The sequence below is a fragment of the Anomalospiza imberbis genome, unplaced genomic scaffold (genome assembly GCF_031753505.1).
Source record: "Anomalospiza imberbis isolate Cuckoo-Finch-1a 21T00152 unplaced genomic scaffold, ASM3175350v1 scaffold_45, whole genome shotgun sequence".
Taxonomy (NCBI): Eukaryota; Metazoa; Chordata; class Aves; order Passeriformes; family Viduidae; genus Anomalospiza; species Anomalospiza imberbis.
The window spans coordinates 763,068-783,059 of record NW_027100060.1 but is presented as its reverse complement, the minus strand read 5'-3'; positions in this window follow the sequence as shown (position 1 = coordinate 783,059).

The following is a 19,992-nucleotide window of genomic DNA, read 5'->3' as shown; positions in this document are numbered from 1 at the left end:
CTGAACGGACCCTCCCTCAATCCCAGCCCGCCCCGATCCGGATCGGAGCCATCCCCGGAGCCTCCCCCATTCCCGGACCGGACCCTTCAATCCCTTTGTGGGGCGGCTCCTGCCGCTTCCAGCCCATTTTTGGGGGATCCAAAGGGCTCCGGGGACCCTCCCCACTTTGGGGGTGTTGGGGTGGCCCCAGGGCCGCCCCGAGGGCCGAGGGGGGATGGAAACCCCCAAAGCCGGGGGGCTCCTGGGGGTCCCCAGTTCCCCCCGTCCCCACCCCAAAACAGCTCCTGGCCAATCAGAGCGCGCGGCGCTGCTGACAACTCAGTTGCCGGGCCGGCGATTTTCAGGCAATCAGCGCCTGCGATAGCGCTGCTCATCGGTTGCCAGGCAGATCACAGCGCTTCTCAATGCGCTAGCCAATCAGAGACTGCGCGGGGCCATTTCTAGCCAATCAGAGTGCTTGTTCTCGATGACTCCTCAGTCGCCAGGCGGACCCGCAGCGCCCAGCGCTCCCCGGGAGCGGAATTTGGGGAGGGGGGAGGTGACCCTGGGGATGGGGATGGGGATGGGGCGTGCGGGGGCAGCTGGGGCCGGACTGGTGGCACTGGTGGTGCTGAGAGCCCCCCCGGCTGCGGGGGTCGCGGTGAGAAGGGGTTGGGGGCCCCAAATTAAACCAAAGAGGGATCGGGACCCCCCCACGGAGCAGGAGGGGCCTGGAACCCCCAAAACCAAACACGGGGGAGGGGAGCGGGGACTGGGGGAACGATGGGGAAGGCGGGGGAAAGAGGGGGATGGGACACCCAAAAAGGATCAAGACAACTTGAGGTGGCCACCTTTCTATGTGGATGGTAGCCAATGGTAGCCAATGCTTTTTCCCAGTCCATGGGATCCCAGTCTGTGCAATCCCAGTCGATGTGGTCCCAGTCCATAGAATCTCAACCCAGTTTATCCCAGTGTGTACCGTCCTGATCCCTATGGTCCCATTCCATATGGTCCCAGTCCATAGGATCTCAGTCCAGGTGATCCCAGCCCATGTTTGATCCCAGTCTGTGTGGTTCTGCACACACTGCCAGGGTCTGAAATTCCAGTCACCAGCCAGGAAAAAATGTTCCTGCCCTTGAATGTCCTTGCTGTCCTCTCAACGAGTTAGAATAAAACTAAAAATCAATAAATTTGAATTTAAATAAAATAGAATAAAAATGAAATTTAAAAATTTCAACTCTTACAACCCTCCTAGGGCTCCGCTGCCGGAATCAGCAGGAGTGGTGTTGGCCTCTTCAGGGGAGTTAGAGTGGGACCCGACCAGAGCGGGGGCCCTTAAACCCCAAAAATCCACCCTGGGGGGCAAAACATCCCCTACAGCGGCTTGGAGTGAGTCCCCCAGAAAAATGTCACTTAAAGCTGTCATGATCACCCCTGAAAAGGGGCTTGTGGGGCTGTGGCCCCACAAACACCTGAAAATGGGGAGGAAAAAAACACCCTTGGAGGGGTGAGGTCCCCCCAAACATCCCTAAAAAGAGAAAAACTCCTCTTCAGAGGGGCCTGAAGACCCTTCAGGGCCCTCGAGGAGGGACAAGATCCCCTCCTCTGCTGGGGCCTCTCCGAGCCGGGAGCTCTCCCGTTGGCGGCTGCCCTCGGGGGAGCCCCGAACGACGGCGGCTCCTGGGCTGAGCCCCCCTCAGCCGGGGCTGTGGAGGGAACTGGGGGGGCTGGGACGGGGCCTGGGGCTCCTGGGGTGACCTGGGGGAGCCTCAGTGGGTCCCACCTCCCCCTGTGCCCCCTCTCCCACCCCCTTCCCAATATTGCCCCCAAACAAAAGCTTGTGGCTGTGCCAGCGCCCCCACCGACCTCCAGCCCTCGGAACCTGGAGCAAGCGGAAACCACAACTTTGCAAATGCTACCTGTGCCTGAAGCAAATGGAAAGAGAACTGGGGTGTGAAAAATAAAGCTTGTTTATTTTCAGAAAAACAGCAAAGAAAACACAGAACACATTTACATTGTAAGAATATTTGTAACAACAACTATCTATGGAACGTATATACCCAAGAACATATCTAACAAAAGTCTATGAAACGTATTTACAGAAGACAAAAAGAAGCCCTAAAACCTATAGCCTAAAGACAACAACAAACTCTACAACGTATGTACAAAAGGGTGGCATCTCTGTCCGGGATCTCCATCGGTCCTTGAGGAAAAGCAAGAGGCACAGTCACTCCAATCAGGCAGAGAGGGCTCTTCCATGTGCCCCCAGGCTGGCCCAGCAAGCGCAGCACAGGCTGGGGATGGCCACCAGAACCCAATGCACCGGGTCCCACATCCCTGAGCAGGGACCACCCAGCCCAGTCCCAGCCTGGCAGCAGGGGACCCGCTCTGCCTGTGGGGACCACATGCCTGTCCTGCTGCTGGTATTGCTCTTCATCCCAAGATCATGGCCTCTTCCTCATCTTTCTCATCAATGTCCATGTCCTCAAGGTACTCTTCCATTTCCACGTCCATCTCCTCTTCCACATCTACCTCCATCTCTTCTTCACCAGTCTCTTCTCCATCCACTTCCATCTCCTCCTCTGGATCCATCTGCATGTCCACCTCCATCTCTTCCTCTCCAGTCTCTTCTCCATCCACTTCCATCTCCTCCTCTGTATCAATCTCCATGTCCACCTCCATCTCTTCCTCTCCAGTCTCTTCTCCATCCACTTCCATCTCCTCCTCTGTATCCATCTGCATGTCCACCTCCATCTCTTCCTCTCCACTCTCTTCTCCATCCACTTCCATCTCCTCCTCTGTATCAATCTCCATGTCCACCTCCATCGCATTGTCTCCACTCTCTTCTCCATCCACTTCCATCTCCTCCTCTCTATCAGCCTGCATGTCCACCTCCATCTCGTCCTCTCTCTCGGTGACAGCCTGCAGAGGTAGCAACACCTCAGAGTGGGGTCCCTGTCCCACCCCATCCCCACAGAACTCCAGCCCAGCCGGGCAGCTGGGGGGTGTCCACCTCCATGGAATGGCACTGTACCTTCCTCAGGACAAATGTGAGCATCCTGCAGGGACGGATGACAAAATCCAGGCAACAGAGAGCTTTCAGGACTGATGGGAGTATCAGGGCGCAGGTGACGAGAAGAGTGACAGGGAACATGGTGAAGGGTGAGCTGGCACGAGGGCTGGCACAGGGTGGGCTGACACAAGGGCCGTTGTGCTCTTTGCTGGACGCTGGAAGTTCCTGCTGGAACATCACATCTGTGACATCACAGTGGATCTAAAGAGCATCTTGTTTCGAGCTGAGCAATCTTCCCCAGCCCATGCTGCTCACAGCCCTGTTGCCAAGGATGGGGCATCCACAGCCTGGGCCAGTGCCTCAGCAGCCTCCGTGTAAAAGAGCAGCTCCCTCAGATCCAACTTCAATCAGCCTCCTGCAGTTGAAAGCCATCCCCCCTTGTCCTGTTGCCACGGGCCCGGCTGAACACTGTCCCCGTCTTTCCTGTGGGACCCTTCCAGTCCTGCAGAGCTGCAGGGAGGCCTCCCCAGTGTCTCCTCCTTCCAGGCTGAGCATCCCCAGCCCCACTTGGACGGCAGTCAGGTAGATCAGGGGGAGTCAAGGCTGAAGTCAAACAGCATCAGGAACTGAGAGGTGGAAGCTTTAGGCCCAGGTTTGCCTCTATAATAACAGTGGAGGGGAAGATGGTGGGACACTGGCTCTGTTCTAACCGCTGATTATTTTCTTTTTTTTTTTTTTTCCCTTCTTTTCTGTCATGCTGATGCAGGTGTTGCTGTTTGCAAGGAAGCTTGGCACATTATCCATTGTCTTCTCCATTTGTGAAACACCGAGCAGAGTCTGGGCAGGCTGATGATGCAGAGCAAAACCTGCAAATACACCGGTGATCCTGAGCCTGGAGGGTGCAGCTAAACCCGGCCAAAAATAATTTCTGGAAAGTCAAGCCTGGTTTACATTTTCTTGAATTTGGCTATTCCTGAACCGGGGGAAAGGGCTTTCTGGGGAGGGGGTGCCACAGGGTTCCCCCCCCCCCCATTTTTGGGAGGTTTCCCATGGTGCCCCCTCCCCAAAAAGCACCGCAGGCCCCCTGAAGCGGCTCCTGTTCCATCGGCCGGTGCCCCCTGATCCAGGACTGCCCCCGGTGAGTCTGGGGCGCTCTGGGGGGATTTTGGGGAGATTTTGGCGGCATGTATGGGCTTTGGGGGATTTTGTTGGGAGATTAGGGGGAATTATTGGATTTTGGAGAGAACTACTGGGTTTGTGGGGTTATGGGGGTTTTGTGGGTTTTGAGGATTTTGGATTTTAGGGATTTTTTAGGGTTTTGGGGTGGTTATTTTTTGGGGGGTTTATTGAAATTTTTGGGCGGTTTTTTTGTTTTTTTGGTTTTTTTTTTGTTTGGTTTTTTTTTTTAAATTTTGGTGGGTTCCATTGGGATTTTGTGGGATTCTTTGCTGTTTAGGAGTTTTTAATTGGGATTTTTGGGGGATTTTGGGGGGTTTCAGTGGAATTTTGGGGGGCTTTGGAGTTGTCCCAGGGTGTGGGGAAGGGCTGAGAGGCACCAAAGTCTCCTTTAAACCCCTGAAAGTCCCAATAAACCCCATGAAATCGCAATTAAATTTCACAAATTCCCATTAGAACACCCTCGAATCCCAATAAAAGCCCACAAAATCCCAATTAAACCCCACAAATCCTCCCAAAAATGTCTCCAAAACCACAACAAGCCCCACAAAATACTCACGAGTCCAAAGAAATCTTGACAACAACCTAGAAAAAACCTACAAAACCCCCCCTAATCCCCACTAAAATTCCTAACAAACCCAAATCCCCAAAGAATCCCACTAAATGCCCCCACAATTCCAATAAATTGCCTCCAAATCCCCTAAAAATCCCAATAAAACCCAGAAATAATTCCAGAGGATCCCACAAAATCCCCACAAAATCCCAGTAAAACCTTCCAAAATTCTAAAGAAAACACAAAAAATTTCAATTAACCCCCAAATACCCCCAGGAAAAAAACTTCCCACTCAAAGCACCAATAAAACCCCTCAAAATCCAAACTCCCAAAATTCCCAAACCCCCCCACACCCAATAATTCTCCCCAAAAACCCCAACAATTCCCTGTAAACTCCCAACACAATTCCCAAAAGCCCAAAAAAGCCCCAGATGCCCAAACCCCTCCCGAGCCCTCCCTGGTCCCTCCCGGTCCCGCCCAGGCCCGTCCGGGGCCGCGGCCAAAACTGCCCGGAGCGGAGGCGGAGGTCCCGGAGTGACCCCGGAGCCGATCCCGGGCTTGGCCTCGGGCTCGGCCCCTTTGGGGGATTTTGGGCCACACTGGGCAGGTTTAGGGTGGGCTTCAGATCCCTTGCGGGGATCCCGAGCCTTTTTGGGTGGATTTTCAGCCCCTGTGGCTGATTTGAGGCCGAATCTGGTGGGGTTTAGGGGGGATTTCAGACCCCTTTGGATGATTTTAGGCCCATGGGGGTGGGGCTGGGGCCCATTTGGGTGAGTTTAGGAAAAACTGGGCCCATATGGGTGAATCCTAATCCTGTGTGGGTGATTTTAGGTCCCTTTTTTGTGTATTTTGGGTGCATTTAAGTAGGGTTTTTTGCTGCTTTGGGCAATTTTAGGTTGAACCAAGCCTTTTTAGGGTGATTTTAGGTCTTCTTGTGTTGGTGTCAGGGACATTTTGGTGATTTTAGATACCTTTGGATGATTTTAGGCTGGACCAGATACTTTCAGGCTGGATTTTAGTCACATTTGAAAGATTTACGGGTGATCATAAGCCATTTCTTGAGGGCTATAAAACACTTGGGGCAGTTTTAAGCCCCTTTGGTTGGATTTTAGAGCCCTCTGGATACTTTTAATCCCATTTGGTTGGTGTCAGGCCGAACCATGTGGATGTAGGCTGCATTTGATGCCCTTTTGGGTGATTTTGGGTCAAACCGGGCTTTTTTAGGACAGCGCATCCCCCTGGCCCCGCTCCTTTCCCCTCACGGTTCCGCCCTTTCCTCGCTCCTTTCCCCTCATGGTTCTGCCCTTTCCTCGCTCCTTTCCCCTCCTGGTTCAGGATCCCGGAGCGGGGGAGGAGGAGGAGGGAGGGAGGAAGAGGCGCAGCGGCAGCAGGGAGCAGCCGGAGGAGAGGAGAGAAGGAATCACGTGGCCCTGGCGCTGCCTGAGCTCGCAGCACCCCGGGAGCATCGCCCCCATCCCGCAGGTGCCCAGGGAGGGGGAGCTCGGCCCAAATATCCTGGGGGGTGCCTGGGTTCGGGTTCTTTGGGAGGGATGTTTGGAGCTGGCAGGGCTCCAAAGCTGAGCCGCAGCTGGCCCTCGGGGGGACATCGGGGGGTCCCCGAGAGGTGTTTTTGGGGGATCCCAGTGTGGGTGGCGGCAGAGCCCCGTCGGGGGGACACCGGTTTTGGGGAGCCCCGGGAGAGCCGCGGCTGCCCTGAGCGGGAGCCCCGAGAGAGGAGAGCCCCAGAAGCCCCAGCGGGGAACCCAAGAGAGGGGGACCCCTGGCAGTGCCGGTACCCCGGCAATGGGAGGTGCTGGGGCTGGAGGGGCGGCATGGCCGGGAAAGGGGTGCGGGGCTCCCGGGGCCGCCAGAGGCTGCTCCCAGCAGGAGCCCAGTTGCTCCCAGTCACTCCCCGTTATGATACAATTTGCCCCCAGCACTGTTCCCGTTGTTCCCAGTGCCATCCAGTGTTTTCCCAGTTCTCCCACTTGCCCCCAGAATAGTCCCAGTCACTCCCAGTAAGATCCCAGTATGAGTTCAGTATGATCCCAGTCTCTGCCAGCAGGGCCCCAGTCACTCACCCTTGTCCCCAGTTGCCCCCAGCGTGGTCCCAGTTGCCCCCAGCACATTCCCAGTGGCTCCATATGTGTCCCAGTCCTAGTGCAATGATGGGGAATACCAAACGCACTTGAGGCATCACGTACGGTTAACACCAAAGCTGTGGCTATGTTTGTGATGGGGTCATAGGTAAAGTTCACTAGGTTCCACTGGGATTGGAATTCCTTTTCAAAATCAGCGGCACTGTCCCAAACTATTTTCCGAATCTCAGTAGGAAAAGTGCCTTCTTCACCTTCTCTTATAATCGAGGCAGCAACCGACTGCATCCCTAATTGAGCCTGGATACAGCTGAGAGCTAAAGAAACGTTCTTTTGTGTGGCACCGAGTGCATCAATTACCAATTTGTGATCATTTACGCTTGCTTCCTCCCAACTTGGTAATACGTTTGATAGCAAGCGCTGATGTCTTCCCAAGGCCAAGAAGGACGACTGCAGTGGTTGTTGGAATTTGGTCAAATCTAGTGGTGGCAGCCAATGTGTTCATTAATACTTCTGAATCAATGCTATTTAGAATTCCCAATCCTGTTCCCACAGCACCGGTTATGTCTCTTAGCATCCGTCTTTTAGAAGGGTTCCGCTGTCGCAACCAGGTCGTCCAACCCTGAAAAGAAGTTTTTTTTGCATCAGCAAAATCAGGGGTATTTAACCCCATCGTTTGGGAATTGGGGAGTGTTTGACACCCCAGGATCTGGGATTTGGAGGGTTTGATCCTAAAATTTGGGGTTCGGGGCTGGGGGGGTGGGGGTAGGGCTTGACATCCCAGAGTTTGGGTTTGAGGGTGTTTGACCCCCCCAGTGTTTGAACCCCCAGGATTTGGGGTCGGGGGGAGTTGACCCCAGGATCTGGGGTGTTTGACCCGCTGGGTTTGGGGTCGGGGTTGAGAGCAGAGCCATTTCCTGGAAACAGCGGCGGGACCGGGACTGGGAACAGGATCGGGATCGGGAATGGGAGTGGGATCGGGGTCGGGAATGAGATCGGGAACGGGAACAGAAATGGGAATGGGATTGGGATCGGGAACAGGATCAGGAACGGGATTGGGCTCAGGAAGGGGAGAGGCCCTGGCCCAATAATGGACCCCTCCCCCAGGGAGCGACCCTGCCCCAATCCCGGGATGGAGCAATCCCCTCAATCCCAGACCCCTCCCCAATTCCCAAACCCTCCCCAATGCCAGCCCCTGACCCAGTCCCAGACCCCTCCCCAGTCGCTGAGCGGACCCTCCCTCAATCCCAGCCCGCCCCGATCCGGATCGGAGCCATCCCCGGAGCCTCCCCCATTCCCGGACCGGACCCTTCAATCCCTTTTTGGGGCGGCTCCTGCCGCTTCCAGCCCATTTTTGGGGGATCCAAAGGGCTCCGGGGACCCTCCCCACTTTGGGGGTGTTGGGGTGGCCCCAGGGCCGCCCCGAGGGCCGAGGGGGGATGGAAACCCCCAAAGCCGGGGGGCTCCTGGGGGTCCCCAGTTCCCCCCGTCCCCACCCCAAAACAGCTCCTGGCCAATCAGAGCGCGCGGCGCTGCTGACAACTCAGTTGCCGGGCCGGCGATTTTCAGGCAATCAGCGCCTGCGATAGCGCTGCTCATCGGTTGCCAGGCAGATCACAGCGCTTCTCAATGCGCTAGCCAGAGACTGCGCGGGGCCATTTCTAGCCAATCAGAGCGCTTGTTCTCGATGACTCCTCAGTCGCCAGGCGGAGCCGCAGCGCCCAGCGCTCCCCGGGAGCGGAATTTGGGGAGGGGGGGAGGTGACCCTGGGGATGGGGATGGGGCGTGCGGGGGCAGCTGGGGCCGGACTGGTGGCACTGGTGGTGCTGAGAGCCCCCCCGGCCACGGGGGTCGCGGTGAGAAGGGGTTGGGGGCCCCAAATTAAACCAAAGAGGGATCGGGACCCCCCCACGGAGCAGGAGGGGCCTGGAACCCCCAAAACCAAACACGGGGGAGGGGAGCGGGGACTGGGGGAACGATGGGGAAGGTGGGGGAAAGAGGGGGATGGGACACCCAAAAAGGATCAAGACAACTTGAGGTGGCCACCTTTCTATGTGGATGGTAGCCAATGGTAGCCAATGCTTTTTCCCAGTCCATGGGATCCCAGTCTGTGCAATCCCAGTCGATGTGGTCCCAGTCCATATAATCTCAACCCAGTTTATCCCAGTGTGTACCGTCCTGATCCCTATGGTCCCATTCCATATGGTCCCAGTCCATAGGATCTCAGTCCAGGTGATCCCAGCCCATGTTTGATCCCAGTCTGTGTGGTTCTGCACACACTGCCAGGGTCTGAAATTCCAGTCACCAGCCAGGAAAAAATGTTCCTGCCCTTGAATGTCCTTGCTGTCCTCTCAACGAGTTATAATAAAACTAAAAATCAATAAATTTGAATTTAAATAAAATAGAATAAAAATGAAATTTAAAAATTTCAACTCTTACAACCCTCCTAGGGCTCCACTGCCGGAATCAGCAGGAGTGGTGTTGGCCTCTTCAGGGGAGTTAGAGTGGGACCCGACCAGAGCGGGGGCCCTTAAACCCCAAAAATCCAGCCTGGGGGGCAAAACATCCCCTACAGCGGCTTGGAGTGAGTCCCCCAGAAAAATGTCACTTAAAGCTGTCATGATCACCCCTGAAAAGGGGCTTGTGGGGCTGTGGCCCCACAAACACCTGAAAATGGGGAGGAAAAAACACCCTTGGAGGGGTGAGGTCCCCCCAAACATCCCTAAAAAGAGAAAAACTCCTCTTCAGAGGGGCCTGAAGACCCTTCAGGGCCCTCGAGGAGGGACAAGATCCCCTCCTCTGCTGGGGCCTCTCCGAGCCGGGAGCTCTCCCGTTGGCGGCTGCCCTCGGGGGAGCCCCGAACGACGGCGGCTCCTGGGCTGAGCCCCCCTCAGCCGGGGCTGTGGAGGGAACTGGGGGGGCTGGGACGGGGCCTGGGGGTCCTGGGGTGACCTGGGGGAGCCTCAGTGGGTCCCACCTCCCCCTGTGCCCCCTCTCCCACCCCCTTCCCAATATTGCCCCCAAACAAAAGCTTGTGGCTGTGCCAGCGCCCCCACCGACCTCCAGCCCTGGGAACCTGGAGCAAGCGGAAACCACAACTTTGCAAATGCTACCTGTGCCTGAAGCAAATGGAAAGAGAACTGGGGTGTGAAAAATAAAGCTTGTTTATTTTCAGAAAAACAGCAAAGAAAACACAGAACACATTTACATTGTAAGAATATTTGTAACAACAACTATCTATGGAACGTATATACCTAAGAACATATCTAACAAAAGTCTATGAAACGTATTTACAGAAGACAAAAAGAAGCCCTAAAACCTATAGCCTAAAGACAACAACAAACTCTACAACGTATGTACAAAAGGGTGGCATCTCTGTCCGGGATCTCCATCGGTCCTTGAGGAAAAGCAAGAGGCACGGTCACTCCAATCAGGCAGAGAGGGCTCTTCCATGTGCCCCCAGGCTGGCCCAGCAAGCGCAGCACAGGCTGGGGATGGCCACCAGAACCCAATGCACCGGGTCCCACATCCCTGAGCAGGGACCACCCAGCCCAGTCCCAGCCTGGCAGCAGGGGACCCGCTCTGCCTGTGGGGACCACATGCCTGTCCTGCTGCTGGTATTGCTCTTCATCCCAAGATCATGGCCTCTTCCTCATCTTTCTCATCAATGTCCATGTCCTCAAGGTACTCTTCCATTTCCACATCCATCTCCTCTTCCACATCTACCTCCATCTCTTCTTCACCAGTCTCTTCTCCATCCACTTCCATCTCCTCCTCTGGATCCATCTGCATGTCCACCTCCATCTCTTCCTCTCCAGTCTCTTCTCCATCCACTTCCATCTTCTCCTTTGTATCAATCTCCATGTCCACCTCCATCTCTTCCTCTCCACTCTCTTCTCCATCCACTTCCATCTCCTCCTCTGTATCAATCTCCATGTCCACCTCCATCGCATTGTCTCCACTCTCTTCTCCATCCACTTCCATCTCCTCCTCTCTATCAGCCTGCATGTCCACCTCCATCTCGTCCTCTCTCTCGGTGACAGCCTGCAGAGGTAGCAACACCTCAGAGTGGGGTCCCTGTCCCACCCCATCCCCACAGAACTCCAGCCCAGCCGGGCAGCTGGGGGGTGTCCACCTCCATGGAATGGCACTGTACCTTCCCCAGGACAAATGTGAGCATCCTGCAGGGACGGATGACAAAATCCAGGCAACAGAGAGCTTTCAGGACTGATGGGAGTATCAGGGCGCAGGTGACGAGAAGAGTGACAGGGAACATGGTGAAGGGTGAGCTGGCACGAGGGCTGGCACAGGGTGGGCTGACACAAGGGCCAGTGGTTGTGTTGTGCTCTTTGCTGGACGCTGGAAGTTCCTGCTGGAACATCACATCTGTGACATCACAGTGGATCTAAAGAGCATCTTGTTCCGAGCTGAGCAATCTTCCCCAGCCCATGCTGCTCACAGCCCTGTTGCCAAGGATGGGGCATCCACAGCCTGGGCCAGTGCCTCAGCAGCCTCCGTGTAAAAGAGCAGCTCCCTCAGATCCAACTTCAATCAGCCTCCTGCAGTTGAAAGCCATCCCCCCTTGTCCTGTTGCCACGGGCCCGGCTGAACACTGTCCCCGTCTTTCCTGTGGGACCCTTCCAGTCCTGCAGAGCTGCACTGAGGCCTCCCCAGTGTCTCCTCTTTCCAGGCTGAGCATCCCCAGCCCCACTTGGACGGCAGTCAGGTAGATCAGGGGGAGTCAAGGCTGAAGTCAAACAGCATCAGGAACTGAGAGGTGGAAGCTTTAGGCCCAGGTTTGCCTCTATAATAACAGTGGAGGGGAAGATGGTGGGACACTGGCTCTGTTCTAACCGCTGATTATTTTCTTTTTTTTTTTTTTTCCCTTCTTTTCTGTCATGCTGATGCAGGTGTTGCTGTTTGCAAGGAAGCTTGGCACATTATCCATTGTCTTCTCCATTTGTGAAACACCGAGCAGAGTCTGGGCAGGCTGATGATGCAGAGCAAAACCTGCAAATACACCGGTGATCCTGAGCCTGGAGGGTGCAGCTAAACCCGGCCAAAAATAATTTCTGGAAAGTCAAGCCTGGTTTACATTTTCTTGAATTTGGCTATTCCTGAACCGGGGGAAAGGGCTTTCTGGGGAGGGGGTGCCACAGGGTTCCCCCCCCCCCCCATTTTTGGGAGGTTTCCCATGGTGCCCCCTCCCCAAAAAGCACCGCAGGCCCCCTGAAGCGGCTCCTGTTCCATCGGCCGGTGCCCCCTGATCCAGGACTGCCCCCGGTGAGTCTGGGGCGCTCTGGGGGGATTTTGGGGAGATTTTGGCGGCATGTATGGGCTTTGGGGGATTTTGTTGGGAGATTAGGGGGAAATATTGGATTTTGGAGAGAATTACTGGGTTTGTGGGGTTATGGGGGTTTTGTGGGTTTTGAGGATTTTGGATTTTAGGGATTTTTTAGGGTTTTGGGGTGGTTATTTTTTGGGGGGTTTATTGAAATTTTTGGGCGGTTTTTTTTTTGTGTTTTTTTTTTTGTTTTTTTTTTTTTTTTTTTTTTTTTTTTTTAATTTTGGTGGGTTCCATTGGGATTTTGTGGGATTCTTTGCTGTTTAGGAGTTTTTAATTGGGATTTTTGGGGGATTTTGGGGGGTTTCAGTGGAATTTTGGGGGGCTTTGGAGTTGTCCCAGGGTGTGGGGAAGGGCTGAGAGGCACCAAAGTCTCCTTTAAACCCCTGAAAGTCCCAATAAACCCCATGAAATCGCAATTAAATTTCACAAATTCCCATTAGAACACCCTCGAATCCCAATAAAAGCCCACAAAATCCCAATTAAACCCCACAAATCCTCCCAAAAATGTCTCCAAAACCACAACAAGCCCCACAAAATACTCACGAGTCCAAAGAAATCTTGACAACAACCTAGAAAAAACCTACAAAACCCCCCCTAATCCCCACTAAAATTCCTAACAAACCCAAATCCCCAAAGAATCCCACTAAATGCCCCCACAATTCCAATAAATTGCCTCCAAATCCCCTAAAAATCCCAATAAAACCCAGAAATAATTCCAGAGGATCCCACAAAATCCCCACAAAATCCCAGTAAAACATTCCAAAATTCTAAAGAAAACACAAAAAATTTCAATTAACCCCCAAATACCCCCAGGAAAACAACTTCCCCCTCAAAGCACCAATAAAACCCCTCAAAACCAAACTCCCCAAAATCCCCCAACTGCCTCCAAACCCAATAATTCTCCCCAAAAACCCCAACAATTCCCCATAAACTCCCAACACAATTCCCCAAAGCCCAAAAAAGCCCCAGATGCCCAAACCCCTCCCGAGCCCTCCCTGGTCCCTCCCGGTCCCGCCCAGGCCCGTCCGGGGCCGCGGCCAAAACTGCCCGGAGCGGAGGCGGAGGTCCCGGAGCGACCCCGGAGCCGATCCCGGGCTCGGCCTCGGGCTCGGCCCCTTTGGGGGATTTTGGGCCGAACCGGGCAGGTTTAGGGTGGGCTTCAGATCCCTTGCGGGGATCCCGAGCCTTTTTGGGTGGATTTTCAGCCCCTGTGGCTGATTTGAGGCCGAATCTGGTGGGGTTTAGGGGGGATTTCAGACCCCTTTGGATGATTTTAGGCCCATGTGGGTGGGGCTGGGGCCCATTTGGGTGAGTTTAGGAAAAACGGGGCCCATATGGGTGAATCCTAATCCTGTGTGGGTGATTTTAGGTCCCTTTTTTGTGTCTTTTGGGTGCATTTAAGTAGGGTTTTTTGCTGCTTTGGGCAATTTTAGGTTGAACCAAGCCTTTTTAGGGTGATTTTAGGTCTTCTTGTGTTGGTGTCAGGGACATTTTGGTGATTTTAGATACCTTTGGATGATTTTAGGCTGGACCAGATACTTTCAGGGTGGATTTTAGTCACATTTGAAAGATTTACGGGTGATCTTAAGCCATTTCTTGAGGGCTATAAAACACTTGGGGCAGTTTTAAGCCCCTTTGGTTGGATTTTAGAGCCCTCTGGATACTTTTAATCCCATTTGGTTGGTGTCAGGCCGAACCATGTGGATGTAGGCTGCATTTGATGCCCTTTTGGGTGATTTTGGGTCAAACCGGGCTTTTTTAGGACAGCGCGTCCCCCTGGCCCCGCTCCTTTCCCCTCACGGTTCCGCCCTTTCCTCGCTCCTTTCCCCTCATGGTTCTGCCCTTTCCTCGCTCCTTTCCCCTCATGGTTCAGGATCCCGGAGCGGTGGAGGAGGAGGAGGGAGGGAGGAAGAGGCGCAGCGGCAGCAGGGAGCAGCCGGAGGAGAGGAGAGAAGGAATCGCGTGGCCCTGGCGCTGCCTGAGCTCGCAGCACCCCGGGAGCATCGCCCCCATCCCGCAGGTGCCCAGGGAGGGGGAGCTCGGCCCAAATATCCTGGGGGGTGCCTGGGTTCGGGTTCTTTGGGAGGGATGTTTGGAGCTGGCAGGGCTCCAAAGCCGAGCCGCAGCTGGCCCTCGGGGGGACATCGGGGGGTCCCCGAGAGGTGTTTTCGGGGGATCCCAGTGTGGGTGGCGGCAGAGCCCCGTCAGGGGGACACCGGTTTTGGGGAGCCCCGGGAGAGCCGCGGCTGCCCTGAGCGGGAGCCCCGAGAGAGGAGAGGCCCAGAAGCCCCAGCGGGGAACCCGAGAGGGGGGGACCCCTGGCAGTGCCGGCACCCCGGCAATGGGGGGTGCTGGGGCTGGAGGGGCGGCATGGCCGGGAAAGGGGTGCGGGGCTCCCGGGGCCGCCAGGGGCTGCTCCCAGCAGGAGCCCAGTTGCTGCCAGTCACTCCCCATTATGATACAATTTGCCCCCAGCACTGTTCCCGTTGTTCCCAGTGCCATCCAGTGTGTTCCCAGTTCTCCCACTTGCCCCCAGAATAGTCCCAGTCACTCCCAGTAAGATCCCAGTATGAGTCCAGTATGATCCCAGTCTCTGCCAGCAGGGCCCCAGTCACTCACCCTTGTCCCCAGTTGCCCCCAGCGTGGTCCCAGTTGCCCCCAGCACATTCCCAGTGGCTCCATATGTGTCCCAGTCCTAGTGCAATGATGGGGAATACCAAACGCACTTGAGGCATCACGTACGGTTAACACCAAAGCTGTGGCTATGTTTGTGATGGGGTCATAGGTAAAGTTCACTAGGTTCCACCGGGATTGGAATTCCTTTTCAAAATCAGCGGCACTGTCCCAAACTATTTTCCGAATCTCAGTAGGAAAAGTGCCTTCTTCACCTTCTCTTATAATCGAGGCAGCAACCGACTGCATCCCTAATTGAGCCTGGATACAGCTGAGAGCTAAAGAAACGTTCTTTTGTGTGGCACCGAGTGCATCAATTACCAATTTGTGATCATTTACGCTTGCTTCCTCCCAACTTGGTAATATGTTTGATAGCAAGCACTGATGTCTTCCCAAGGCCAAGAAGGACGACTGCAGTGGTTGTTGGAATTTGGTCAAATCTAGTGGTGGCAGCCAATGTGTTCATTAATACTTCTGAATCAATGCTATTTAGAATTCCCAATCCTGTTCCCACAGCACCGGTTATGTCTCTTAGCATCCGTCTTTTAGAAGGGTTCCGCTGTCGCAACCAGGTCGTCCAACCCTGAAAAGAAGTTGACAAAAAAGGTGAACAAGCTGGCTGAATTTCTGAGACATTTTTTTGCATCAGCAAAATCAGGGGTATTTAACCCCATCGTTTGGGAATTGGGGAGTGTTTGACACCCCAGGATCTGGGATTTGGAGGGTTTGATCCTAAAATTTGGGGTTCGGGGCTGGGGGGCGGGGGGGGGGTAGGGCTTGACATCCCAGAGTTTGGGTTTGAGGGTGTTTGACCCCCCCAGTGTTTGAACCCCCAGGATTTGGGGTCGGGGGGAGTTGACCCCAGGATCTGGGGTGTTTGACCCGCTGGGTTTGGGGTCGGGGTTGAGAGCAGAGCCATTTCCTGGAAACAGCGGCGGGACCGGGACTGGGAACAGGATCGGGATCGGGAATGGGAGTGGGATCGGGGTCGGGAATGAGATCGGGAACGGGAACAGAAATGGGAATGGGATTGGGATCGGGAACAGGATCAGGAACGGGATTGGGCTCGGGAAGGGGAGAGGCCCTGGCCCAATAATGGACCCCTCCCCCAGGGAGCGACCCTGCCCCAATCCCGGGATGGAGCAATCCCCTCAATCCCAGACCCCTCCCCAATTCCCAAACCCTCCCCAATGCCAGCCCCTGACCCAGTCCCAGACCCCTCCCCAGTCGCTGAACGGACCCTCCCTCAATCCCAGCCCGCCCCGATCCGGATCGGAGCCATCCCCGGAGCCTCCCCCATTCCCGGACCGGACCCTTCAATCCCTTTTTGGGGCGGCTCCTGCCGCTTCCAGCCCATTTTTGGGGGATCCAAAGGGCTCCGGGGACCCTCCCCACTTTGGGGGTGTTGGGGTGGCCCCAGGGCCGCCCCGAGGGCCGAGGGGGGATGGAAACCCCCAAAGCCGGGGGGCTCCTGGGGGTCCCCAGTTCCCCCCGTCCCCACCCCAAAACAGCTCCTGGCCAATCAGAACGCGCGGCGCTGCTGACAACTCAGTTGCCGGGCCGGCGATTTTCAGGCAATCAGCGCCTGCGATAGCGCTGCTCATCGGTTGCCAGGCAGATCACAGCGCTTCTCAATGCGCTAGCCAATCAGAGACTGCGCGGGGCCATTTCTAGCCAATCAGAGCACTTGTTCTCGATGACTCCTCAGTCGCCAGGCGGACCCGCAGCGCCCAGCGCTCCCCGGGAGCGGAATTTGGGAAGGGGGGAGGTGACCCTGGGGATGGGGATGGGGCGTGCGGGGGCAGCTGGGGCCGGACTGGTGGCACTGGTGGTGCTGAGAGCCCCCCCGGCCGCGGGGGTCGCGGTGAGAAGGGGTTGGGGGCCCCAAATTAAACCAAAGAGGGATCGGGACCCCCCCACGGAGCAGGAGGGGCCTGGAACCCCCAAAACCAAACACGGGGGAGGGGAGCGGGGACTGGGGGAACGATGGGGAAGGCGGGGGAAAGAGGGGGATGGGACACCCAAAAAGGATCAAGACAACTTGAGGTGGCCACCTTTCTATGTGGATGGTAGCCAATGGTAGCCAATGCTTTTTCCCAGTCCATGGGATCCCAGTCTGTGCAATCCCAGTCGATGTGGTCCCAGTCCATATAATCTCAACCCAGTTTATCCCAGTGTGTACCGTCCTGATCCCTATGGTCCCATTCCATATGGTCCCAGTCCATAGGATCTCAGTCCAGGTGATCCCAGCCCATGTTTGATCCCAGTCTGTGTGGTTCTGCACACACTGCCAGGGTCTGAAATTCCAGTCACCAGCCAGGAAAAAATGTTCCTGCCCTTGAATGTCCTTGCTGTCCTCTCAACGAGTTAGAATAAAACTAAAAATCAATAAATTTGAATTTAAATAAAATAGAATAAAAATGAAATTTAAAAATTTCAACTCTTACAACCCTCCTAGGGCTCCGCTGCCGGAATCAGCAGGAGTGGTGTTGGCCTCTTCAGGGGAGTTAGAGTGGGACCCGACCAGAGCGGGGGCCCTTAAACCCCAAAAATCCAGCCTGGGGGGCAAAACATCCCCTACAGCGGCTTGGAGTGAGTCCCCCAGAAAAATGTCACTTAAAGCTGTCATGATCACCCCTGAAAAGGGGCTTGTGGGGCTGTGGCCCCACAAACACCTGAAAATGGGGAGGAAAAAACACCCTTGGAGGGGTGAGGTCCCCCCAAACATCCCTAAAAAGAGAAAAACTCCTCTTCAGAGGGGCCTGAAGACCCTTCAGGGCCCTCGAGGAGGGACAAGATCCCCTCCTCTGCTGGGGCCTCTCCGAGCCGGGAGCTCTCCCGTTGGCGGCTGCCCTCGGGGGAGCCCCGAACGACGGCGGCTCCTGGGCTGAGCCCCCCTCAGCCGGGGCTGTGGAGGGAACTGGGGGGGCTGGGACGGGGCCTGGGGGTCCTGGGGTGACCTGGGGGAGCCTCAGTGGGTCCCACCTCCCCCTGTGCCCCCTCTCCCACCCCCTTCCCAATATTGCCCCCAAACAAAAGCTTGTGGCTGTGCCAGCGCCCCCACCGACCTCCAGCCCTCGGAACCTGGAGCAAGCGGAAACCACAACTTTGCAAATGCTACCTGTGCCTGAAGCAAATGGAAAGAGAACTGGGGCGTGAAAAATAAAGCTTGTTTATTTTCAGAAAAACAGCAAAGAAAACACAGAACACATTTACATTGTAAGAATATTTGTAACAACAACTATCTATGGAACGTATATACCTAAGAACATATCTAACAAAAGTCTATGAAACGTATTTACAGAAGACAAAAAGAAGCCCTAAAACCTATAGCCTAAAGACAACAACAAACTCTACAAGGTATGTACAAAAGGGTGGCATCTCTGTCCGGGATCTCCATCGGTCCTTGAGGAAAAGCAAGAGGCACGGTCACTCCAATCAGGCAGAGAGGGCTCTTCCATGTGCCCCCAGGCTGGCCCAGCAAGCGCAGCACAGGCTGGGGATGGCCACCAGAACCCAATGCACCGGGTCCCACATCCCTGAGCAGGGACCACCCAGCCCAGTCCCAGCCTGGCAGCAGGGGACCCGCTCTGCCTGTGGGGACCACATGCCTGTCCTGCTGCTGGTATTGCTCTTCATCCCAAGATCATGGCCTCTTCCTCATCTTTCTCATCAATGTCCATGTCCTCAAGGTACTCTTCCATTTCCACGTCCATCTCCTCTTCCACATCTACCTCCATCTCTTCTTCACCAGTCTCTTCTCCATCCACTTCCATCTCCTCCTCTGGATCCATCTGCATGTCCACCTCCATCTCTTCCTCTCCAGTCTCTTCTCCATCCACTTCCATCTCCTCCTCTGTATCAATCTCCATGTCCACCTCCATCTCTTCCTCTCCAGTCTCTTCTCCATCCACTTCCATCTCCTCCTCTGTATCCATCTGCATGTCCACCTCCATCTCTTCCTCTCCACTCTCTTCTCCATCCACTTCCATCTCCTCCTCTGTATCAATCTCCATGTCCACCTCCATCGCATTGTCTCCACTCTCTTCTCCATCCACTTCCATGTCCTTCTCTCTATCAGCCTGCATGTCCACCTCCATCTCGTCCTCTCTGTCGGTGACAGCCTGCAGAGGTAGCAACACCTCAGAGTGGGGTCCATGTCCCACCCCATCCCCACAGAACTCCAGCCCAGCCGGGCAGCTGGGGGGTGTCCACCTCCATGGAATGGCACTGTACCTTCCTCAGGACAAATGTGAGCATCCTGCAGGGACGGATGACAAAATCCAGGCAACAGAGAGCTTTCAGGACTGATGGGAGTATCAGGGCGCAGGTGACGAGAAGAGTGACAGGGAGCATGGTGAAGGGTGAGCTGGCACGAGGGCTGGCACAGGGTGGGCTGACACAAGGGCCAGTGGTTGTGTTGTGCTCTTTGCTGGACGCTGGAAGTTCCTGCTGGAACATCACATCTGTGACATCACAGTGGATCTAAAGAGCATCTTGTTCCGAGCTGAGCAATCTTCCCCAGCCCATGCTGCTCACAGCCCTGTTGCCAAGGATGGGGCATCCACAGCCTGGGCCAGTGCCTCAGCAGCCTCCATGTAAAAGAGCAGCTCCCTCAGATCCAACTTCAATCAGCCTCCTGCAGTTGAAAGCCATCCCCCCTTGTCCTGTTGCCACGGGCCCGGCTGAACACTGTCCCCGTCTTTCCTGTGGGACCCTTCCAGTCCTGCAGAGCTGCAGTGAGGCCTCCCCAGTGTCTCCTGTTTCCAGGCTGAGCATCCCCAGCCCCACTTGGACGGCAGTCAGGTAGATCAGGGGGAGTCAAGGCTGAAGTCAAACAGCATCAGGAACTGAGAGGTGGAAGCTTTAGGCCCAGGTTTGCCTCTGTAATAACAGCGGAGGGGAAGATGGTGGGACACTGGCTCTGTTCTAACCGGTGAATTTTTTTTTTTTTTTTTTTCCCTTCTTTTCTGTCATGCTGATGCAGGTGTTGCTGTTTGCAAGGAAGCTTGGCACAATATCTACTGTCTTCTCCATTTGTGAAACACCGAGCAGAGTCTGGGCAGGCTGATGATGCAGAGCAAAACCTGCAAATACACCGGTGATCCTGAGCCTGGAGGGTGCAGCTAAACCCGGCCAAAAATAATTTCTGGAA